This window comes from Ambystoma mexicanum, chromosome 13 (genome assembly GCF_040938575.1).
Source record: "Ambystoma mexicanum isolate Mex_15411 chromosome 13, UKY_AmexF1_1, whole genome shotgun sequence".
NCBI classification, from domain to species: domain Eukaryota; kingdom Metazoa; phylum Chordata; class Amphibia; order Caudata; family Ambystomatidae; genus Ambystoma; species Ambystoma mexicanum.
In genome coordinates, this window is record NC_090938.1 from 783,735,460 (window position 1) to 783,745,889 (window position 10,430).

A 10,430-nucleotide genomic window follows, 5' to 3' on the forward strand; every position below is an offset into this window, starting at 1 on the left:
CATAATTCGAAAGTGCTCAGAAATGGATACAGGAGACTCACTGAAAGCAAGAAGAAAGCTACACATACCATTACATAGTGAATGAAGACTAGAAGATAGCAGGCAGGTGTCCATATGTGACAGACTGAAATTAGAAGAGGGACTTCTTTTTCAAGTATTGTTGTCATTAGAGAGCAAAGAAACACGTGATTGTGGTGTATATTATATACATTTTCACTATTATTATAGAGGGAGCATTGCTATAGCCAGTGAAACCATTTTTTGAAGATTGTACCCTGAGAACGAAATCACTCTGAAGGGCTGACATTTTTGAAAGGTTTAGAATGACGTCTATTGACTCTGCCTGGCAAGTGATTTTACGTTCTGCTGCAGGATAGCATATTTATTTTATAGACAGGTGATCCTGTTTACCCATCATTCTTTCCTTAGGTTACTTTCGGTTTGCATCAGAACAAGATCAGTCTGTTTTTTTTGTCTTAGTCCATATACTATTTTGGCTAAATAACACTCAGCGGTTTCCATGAAAAGGCCTGTGAGATGATTCACTGACTGCACTAAAAAAACACTATTCCTTCAAGCTATTCAACTGCTCAGTGGATTCATCCAATGAGCAATCCAGCATCGAAGGAGCATGTCTTCCAATAGGTATCCATGCCTATTTCACCAAAGCGAATGCAGTACATTACAGAAGCCTCTGTTTTATCCTCCAGTCCAAAAAATATCAGAGACCTGTACAGAATGCCACATCTGTTCTGTGTAAGGAAAAAGACAGGTTTGCCCCATTCAGTATAAACACGTGCCCAGCTCTAATGCAAAAGCAGATAATATTGCGTATTGATGTTTAGTATATTGTAAACCATGTTGATGGTCCTAGAATGGTAGTGTCAGGCTTTCTCAAATCTGATGTTGTCCCCGGAAGCTGCTGAACCCCCGCAGTCCCCTTTGGATGCTAACCTCTTAACTGGTAACAAACAGTTCAGTTGAGAGCACCCCCAAGGGAAAGGGGGAAAATGGGACAAAATAATAAACTTCAGGTTTTGCTCAGCTTCTTTATCTGCCAACCTGTTGGTGAAAAAAACAACAATTCACTTTAGTCACTAACCTTTGAATTCCTTGGCTCTGACTTCTCTTTATAAATTTAAGTAAATAAACACGCCACCATACCTGATTATCCTCTGTGAATAACGTAGAGGACGTGTATGAATTCTACTGAAGAAAACATAAAAATAGAGTCTTAGATGCTCTTACTGATTTCTTCAATTTGGTTTTGCAGAAAACTGCTATCTCTCTCAGTTTAAGGAGTTTGTCTTCAAGCAGTTCAACTGTCTTTTGCCTAAAACAACCCGCTGGAAATATTATACATGTAGTTTGTATTGGTGTCTATCTTCAACACAAATTCCAAGAATGACACTCTAACTATTCAATTTAAAATTGTTTGTTTTCTGAATGTGTAAAAGTGTTCATTAATTGGATCTTTTGCTTGCAAAGAAAATCGCTCGTAAAAGAAGCGTTCATTTTACCAGAATATGCGCATGCGTGAAAATATTGTTTACTCCTTCTAAAATGGAAGCGCACATGAACAAGGAATTGAGTTCAAAAATGAAACTGGCTTGGGCGCATGCGTAAAGGAACAGTCTTCCACTCTTCTTAATATAAATTGCTCCAACAAGAAAGGAGTAAATCCTCAGTTCCAGAGACTAATCCTTGAAGAGACAGCCCAGTGAAGATCACGCGCCAGGTTAGTTAGAATGTTAGTAAATTAAACATAAAGTCTTGGAGTCGCGTGGCTACCACACTGTCACTTGCGCAGACAGTGTAAGATTTCTAACGCTAGTCCGACGCTAAGAAAAAGCACTGCTACCGAAAAAAAGGTACAGTACTCAATAAACTTCTATACGGCCGAAAAAACACACAACGCTAAAATGAATAGCAGACCTCCACCCTCCAATTTGCCAGGTGCAAAAAATGTGACGCAGTTCAATTAATTTAAATACAGTTCTAGAAGTTCAAAAAATAAATACTTGAGAGAACAAAAAGAATTACTATATAAACAAAAACTAAGAAAAAACAGGAACAAGTTAATTAATAGTTTTGATATTTAACTCCTGCTTGAATATCATAAAATTCCATAAAAGATAATGAAATCACTTAGCTTGCTTCTTTCTTTCACCGGAACGTTTTCTAAGTTTCTTTTTAAACTCTCCAACACTTTCCTGGTCCAAATAACTAATAATAGGCACAAAGGCCTAACTAAAGTTTTCTAAAACTTAAGAGCTTCAAACATAAGACCTTCCAGCTGGGCTTCTGACAATGAAAGGCGGTTTAGAATGTTCCGACAATGCCTTTCTTTTACTTCTGGCCAATCACTGATCCTTTTGGAATTCTCCATTTTGACTTGGGAAGCTCTCCACACTCTGCACAGAAAGTTAAGGCCCAAACCATACTATGTTAATCATATCCTCATTCATCCAAATCCCACGAAACCTGACAGTATCCCCCCCTTAATGCCCTGTCCCAGGGCCAACTTTAGAAGGATACTTTCTATGAAATTTTGCGACTAATTGTGGTGCATGCACATTCACCTCATCCTCCCATGTACGTTCCTCAGGTCCGAAACCTTCCCAGTCTATTAAATATTGTAATTTCCCTCTTAACCTCCTGGAATCTACAATTCTTTTCACTACAAACTTTTCAGATGAATCCTCTAACTGAACTGGTGAAGGTGGATGTACAACTCTAGTCCCATGAATAACAGGTTTTAACAGACTAATGTGAAAGGTGGGATGAATTTTCAATGAAGTAGGTAATTTTAACCGTACTGACACTGGATTGATCACCTTTTCTACTTTAAATGGACCTACAAAACGTGGAGTAAATTTGTTTTTGCCCTTAATTCTCAAATGTCTAGTCGAAAGCCAAACCAAGTCACCAACCTCATATTTAGGACCCAACCTCCTTTTTTGATCTGCAAATTTTTTGTACTTCTGTTTACTATCGAAAAGTACCCTTTTTGCTCTTTCCAAATTCTTTCTCATAGTTTTTAATCGAACCTCAACTCCAGGATTCTCTGACTCTTCAGTAATTTCAAAACTTAAAAACCGTGGGTGAAAACCTCTTCCAAGGTAAAACGGAGACATGTTAGTTGAATCTTTAGCACAATTATTATAAGCAAATTCGGCAAGCCAAATCAAATCCACCCATTCTTCCCCTGCCTGTAGATAACACCTCAGATATTTCTCCAGTTCTTGATTTACCCTTTCTACTTGTCCATTGGTCTCGGGATGATAACCTGATGATAAACTGACTTCCACACCCAAATCCTTACAAAAAACCCTCCAAAATCTAGAAATGAATTGAGGACCTCTATCTGAGATAATTTGATTAGGAAGACCATGCAGTCTAACTATTTCTCGCAAAAAGACTTTGGCCAAAACGTCTGCAGTAACCTCTCCCTCCATTGGAACAAAGTGAGCCTCTTTTGACAAGAGGTCCACCACAACTAGAATAGATGTACAACCCTTGTCACAAGGAAGATCTGTAATGAAGTCCAGGGAGATTGTATGCCAAGGACGAGGTGGAATAGGCAACGGCTCCAACAACCCGACTGGTTTTCCGGTTTGATTCTTCATTTGAGCGCAAATAGCACAGGTTTTTACAAAATTTAAGATGTCCTGACGCATTTTTTCCCACCAGAAGCTTCTCCTGACCAATTCCAGCGTCTTTCTAAAACCTGGGTGTCCGGACAGCATAGATTCATGACAGTCTCTTATTACTCTCTCTCGCAATTCCAAAATAGGTAAGTAAAGTTTATTTTCAAAAAACGGCAATCCTTTTTCAATTTTTCGAACCGGATCCTTTCGAACCCATTCCTCCATTTGTACAATTGACATGGACTTTCGAACTTCTTCCTTAACATCCTCAATTTTCTGTATTCCGGCAGAAATAAAACAACATGGATCGATAATGGATATCATCTCCTTTTCTGATTCCATCTCACTTCCCGGAAATTGACGTAATAAAGCATCCGCCTTTCCATTAAGCCTACCTGGCTTAAATGTCACTACAAAATCATAATCAGCAAAGAACAATGACCATCTTAACTGCCTTGGTGTGAGAGTCTTAGCTGATTTCAAAAAAAGCAGATTTCTATGGTCTGTTAACACAGTCACAGTATGTCTTGCTCCCTTTAAAAAATGTCTCCACTCTTCAAAAGCGAACTTGATTGCCAATAATTCTCGATCTGAGATGGTATAATTTTGTTCTGCCATAGAAAATTTTTTAGACTAGTAAGCCACTGGATGAAGTTGTCCTGTCTCTCGATGTCTCTGAGAAAGAACAGCCCCCATGGCAAGATTCGATGCATCCGCTTCTACATAAAAAGGCTGAGATGGATCTGGATGAATTAAAATAGGGGCCGAACTGAACCTTTTCTTCAATTCTTGAAATGCCTCCTCTGCCTCTGTCGACCACACAAATTTAGCACCTTTCTTTAAGAGTTTTGTTATGGGAGTAATCAACCGAGAAAATCCTTCAATAAATCTTCTGTAAAAATTTGCAAAACCTAAAAAGCTTTGAATTTCTTTTACTTTCGTTGGTGCTGGCCAATCCGTGATGGCTTGAACTTTGTTCGGATTCATCTCCAATCCCTTGGGAGAAACAATGTATCCTAAAAATTCCACAGAATTAGTATGAAACTGGGATTTTTCTAATTTAGCAAACAAATGATTCTCTCTGAGTCTTTGTAGAACCTTTCCCACATGAATTTTATGAGACTCTAAATCCTGAGAATAAATCAAAATATCATCAATATATACTACTACGAATATGTCTAAAAAATCTCTTAAAATTTCATCCATAAAGAATTGAAAGGCAGCTGGTGCATTACATAAACCGAAAGGCATTACCAAGTACTCATAAAGCCCAAATCGGGTTTTGAATGCCGTTTTCCACTCGTCACCCTCCTGGACTCTCACCAGATGATAGGCACCACGTAAATCTAGTTTGGAAAAAATTGTGGCTCCCTGGACCTGATTCAAGATTTCCGAAATTAGAGGGAGAGGATACTTGTTTTTGATCGTAATCTTATTCACAGCTCTATAATCAATGCATGTTCTGAGAGACCCATCTGGTTTTGGTACAAAAAATAATGGAGATGCGGCTGGAGATTGAGAATGACGAATAAAACCCTTAGCCAAATTTTCTGCAAGGTACTCTTTAAGATAATCATTCTCCTTTTCAGTTAATGCATACACTCGACTACTTGGTAAAACCGCCCCGGGCTCCAAATCAATTTTACAGTCAAAACTCCTATGTGGAGGTAATTCTCCTGCCTCCTTTTCATCAAAAACCTCCTTGTACCCTTGATAACACTCCGGAAGATGTCCTAACACCGCTCCTATATTATGTCCTGTAATACCTGCATCAGTTAGAAAAAAGGAAACCAAACCTTGTGTTTCTTCCCTCCCAGGATTACCTTTCAAAAGGCAATTTTCTAAACAGAAACTAGACTGTAATTCTACCACTCGCCTACTCCAATCAATTTGAGGATTATGCAAGGTTAGCCATGGCATGCCTAAAATTATTTTCAAAATTGGTGTATCAATTAAATCAAATGAAATTTCTTCTCTATGACCTCCAAGTAATTCCATAACCAAAACACCAGTTTCATGAGTTATAGGACCTGATGAAAGAGAAGTTCCATCTACAGCCCGAACCTGTTCCACAACTTCCTTCCTCACAAGTGGTATTCCCAATGCCTTAGCTACTCCCCAATCCATAAAGTTCCCGGTGGCTCCTGAATCAATCACTACCGGTCCATACCCTTTCCTTTCCTCCTTTAAATACAAGGATACATTTACAGTTATGTGTGGAACCGCTGACTGAACTGTATTTGCTACTTGCTGTCCTTTTCCTCCGGCTGATGAAAATTTTTTGGGTGTAAAGGGACAATTTCCTAAAAAATGACCGCCCCTACCACAATATAAACACAAATTATTCTCACGCCTCCTAGTCTTTTCCTCCTTTGATAAAGGACCTTTTATTCTACTTTGTTGATCATTTAACCTTGGTTTCACTTCTTTACTACCCACCTCAAGCCTTGAACGATCTCCTCTAGTGACTAACCTCACCTCCCCCTGAGTACAACGACGCCTTTCTGCTTTTCTTTCACTTATACGATAGTCCAACTGAACTACTAAATCAATCAATTCCTCACAAGAAGAAGGGCGTTGGGCTACACTGGACAAGGCATCCTTCAATTCCTCCTTGAGACCTCTATAAAAAAGAGAAGACCTCTTCTCTGCTGGCCACTGGGATTCTAAAACCAGAGACCTAAACTGTGTGATATATGTGACCAAGTCTCTGTTTCCTTGACGCAAATCTAATAATTCCCCATCAACTTCTAAGGACATTTGTCTTTTATCAAACATTTTCTTAAATTCTTCCATAAAAAGAGACACATTTTTTAAAGATGAACTCTTTTGCCTGACCAATAAACCTGCCCAAGTAGAAGCCTCTCCAGATAAATAAGACATCATAAAAGTAACTCTGGAAGCATCAGAAGGAAATAGTTCGGGCCTACTAAGAAAGTGCAACTCACATTGTGTTACAAATGTCTGATATTTACTTGAATCTCCATAGTAACGCTCTGGAGCTGCCAAAGGTACTGGCATAACTAATGCCCTAAAACCTCCCTCTGCCCCATCACCTCTACCCACACCTCTCTCCTCACCAACCCTTACCAATTCAGGGGGAAATTCTTCTCTCACAATTCCCTGCGTCTGTGCCATCTTTTCACTTAACTCATCTACTCGTTGTCCTAATTTTTTATTCTCTTGATATGCCACCTTTAATTCCTCCTGTAATTCCCTCACTAAAACACTTAACGCTTCCATTGAGAACTCGGGGTTCATGACAGCTTAGGAGGACTATTTTTTCTGGCCTTTCCTACTGTCAGGCTTTCTCAAATCTGATGTTGTCCCCGGAATCTGCTGAACCCCCGCAGTCCCCTTTGGATGCTAACCTCTTAACTGGTAACAAACAGTTCAGTTGAGAGCACCCCCAAGGGAAAGGGGGAAAATGGGACAAAATAATAAACTTCAGGTTTTGCTCAGCTTCTTTATCTGCCAACCTGTTGGTGAAAATAACAACAATTCACTTTAGTCACTAACCTTTGAATTCCTTGGCTCTGACTTCTCTTTATAAATTTAAGTAAATAAACACGCCACCATACCTGATTATCCTCTGTGAATAACGTAGAGGACGTGTATGAATTCTACTGAAGAAAACATAAAAATAGAGTCTTAGATGCTCTTACTGATTTCTTCAATTTGGTTTTGCAGAAAACTGCTATCTCTCTCAGTTTAAGGAGTTTGTCTTCAAGCAGTTCAACTGTCTTTTGCCTAAAACAACCCGCTGGAAATATTATACATGTAGTTTGTATTGGTGTCTATCTTCAACACAAATTCCAAGAATGACACTCTAACTATTCAATTTAAAATTGTTTGTTTTCTGAATGTGTAAAAGTGTTCATTAATTGGATCTTTTGCTTGCAAAGAAAATCGCTCGTAAAAGAAGCGTTCATTTTACCAGAATATGCGCATGCGTGAAAATATTGTTTACTCCTTCTAAAATGGAAGCGCACATGAACAAGGAATTGAGTTCAAAAATGAAACTGGCTTGGGCGCATGCGTAAAGGAACAGTCTTCCACTCTTCTTAATATAAATTGCTCCAACAAGAAAGGAGTAAATCCTCAGTTCCAGAGACTAATCCTTGAAGAGACAGCCCAGTGAAGATCACGCGCCAGGTTAGTTAGAATGTTAGTAAATTAAACATAAAGTCTTGGAGTCGCGTGGCTACCACACTGTCACTTGCGCAGACAGTGTAAGATTTCTAACGCTAGTCCGACGCTAAGAAAAAGCACTGCTACCGAACAAAAGGTACAGTACTCAATAAACTTCTATACGGCCGAAAAAACACACGACGCTAAAATGAATAGCAGACCTCCACACTCCAATTTGCCAGGTGCAAAAAATGTGACGCAGTTCAATTAATTTAAATACAGTTCTAGAAGTTCAAAAAATAAATACTTGAGAGAACAAAAAGAATTACTATATAAACAAAAACTAAGAAAAAACAGGAACAAGTTAATTAATAGTTTTGATATTTAACTCCTGCTTGAATATCATAAAATTCCATAAAAGATAATGAAATCACTTAGCTTGCTTCTTTCTTTCACCGGAACGTTTTCTAAGTTTCTTTTTAAACTCTCCAACACTTTCCTGGTCCAAATAACTAATAATAGGCACAAAGGCCTAACTAAAGTTTTCTAAAACTTAAGAGCTTCAAACATAAGACCTTCCAGCTGGGCTTCTGACAATGAAAGGCGGTTTAGAATGTTCCGACAATGCCTTTCTTTTACTTCTGGCCAATCACTGATCCTTTTGGAATTCTCCATTTTGACTTGGGAAGCTCTCCACACTCTGCACAGAAAGTTAAGGCCCAAACCATACTATGTTAATCATATCCTCATTCATCCAAATCCCACGAAACCTGACAGGTAGCCAGTGAGCAAAGCCGGAAACTTCATTGGAAATATAATGCTATTTGACTTGCAGCAGTAAATGTCACCCTAGGAATAAGGTTAACAATTAACAAATGCTTGTAAAAACATACCCAACATGATATGAGTCATGTATAATGCAACTGTACACAAGTGTTTATAGCCAAGACAAGGGAGGGAAAAGCGAGGGAGGACAAAACAAACAATCTTACTAGGCCTTGTGTCATTCATATCGTGCAAGGTGCAGGGGTGGGGGGAGAGGGTAAGTGCCAGGGGGAGTGAAGGGGGAAGTGCAATCAGGGCAGCAATGCTCTGAGTAAGTGCAGCCGGGCAGCCAAGCTCTCGGTAAGTGCAAGGAGGCAGGGGACTGTAGGGTTGCAGATACATCCCCTAAGTGCGCGCTAGGCCTGGAGGCAGTGCAGGGGCTACTGGTCAAGGGACAGCCTGGTCCCAGTGAGACTCTGAAGGTAGCCAGCAACCAGTCAGCGCAGCATACAGATTGGTCAGCAGGAGAGGGAAAGCAGAAGTGAAAAGGAAGTTATTGAGCCGGACCACCTGAAGTTCAGGAAGCAGCTCAAGTTTGAGAGGGGCAGAGAGAAAATTCCAGAGGGAGGCACCTGCAAAGAAGAGAGATCTACCCCCTACTCACTGCCCAGAGAAGCGTCTGACCCTCAAACAGTTGGAGGTGGCTGAGCGAAGGGCTCGAGGAGGAAAGTGTTTAGGAAGAAAGAGTTGGATGTTGTGCGGGCCCCGCCCCCGGAAAGCCTGGTAGACAATGCAGAGGGTCTTGAACTTGATCCTTGGGGTCCCAATGAGAAGGATCTCAGTCTTACTGGCAATAAGGTAGAGATCATAGACAGACAGTCAGGAATGAGCAGGAGAAGAGGCTGAGAGTAGCCTGGAATGGAGCTGGTTGTCATCCGCATAACACTGAAAGTTAGAGGAGAAGGTAGAGGTCAGGTGGGCCAAAGGGGCCAAGTAGATAATGAAGAGCCAGGGTGAGAGGTTGGAGCCCTAGTGAACACCACATGTGGAGAGAGGTGGTGGAGAGAAAGGACCCACATTGGACCGGGTAGGGTTGGTCCAGGAGGAAGGAAGTCAACCAAGCCAGGAGGTGCAAGCGTGGGATCATGACAAAGTATCTTGCAACCTCCTGCTGTGTATATGTCAGAGGTGTCTTGGTCTTAAGTGTTTGCTGTATTTATTAAGAGCCACTGCCCTGCTACTTTACACATGTTAATGTTAATCTTCTCTCCTTGTTTGGTAGACACCCAGGCTGTACATTCCAATGTCGTATCTTCTTGACAGTCACCTTTGCCTTTTGTTTTCTACAGCTGGAACCATGAAGACTTTTCTGGCTGTCAACCCCACAATTGTGGCATGCAGAAGAACAACACATTCCTGCAAGTTCATCAAGCAGAGTGTGAAAAGAAAACAGCACCCTCGTATGACAAAAGCAAGCATATTACCATCTGTGCGACGACACAAAAGAAATTGGAAACCTAAAACACAACTGAGAAAAATGATGTGCACTGCCTGTTTATTTCAATTGGGAAATTGGCATTGGGGCATGATTTTATAGATGCCATCAAATGTAACATGATTTGTTTGAGGGCTGCAAAAACACTGTGTCTGGAGTCCAATGCAGCCTCTGTATTGAAACCACTGCCATTCAGTGCCATAAAGCAAGGTGAATCTCTGCCTGGACAAGACCCAGAACTTAAAAGGACATGTCTGCATAAAAAAATCAAAACCCAGTTTTATTGCTTGTACAATCCCTGTGATAATTGTTTTCTCAGGGAGGAGATAATCGCCTAAGAGAAAGGTAGACATCATCACCTGGCAGCCACCATTAGAGTTGGCAGGGTT

The 10,430-nt window shown here is 40.3% G+C and overlaps 1 protein-coding gene across 10 annotated transcripts in view; it reads left to right on the plus strand.

Moving 5' to 3' along the window:
• LOC138521950 (uncharacterized) overlaps positions 1–10,087 on the plus strand; it is an 872,547-nt gene extending 862,460 nt beyond the window's left edge. For all 10 annotated transcript variants that reach the window (XR_011283186.1, XR_011283187.1, XR_011283188.1 and 7 more), the window contains one exon: positions 9,896–10,087. The gene's annotated coding sequence lies outside the window, so the exon portion shown is untranslated. The remainder of the gene's footprint in view (positions 1–9,895) is intronic.
• Positions 10,088–10,430: the final 343 nt, after the last annotated feature.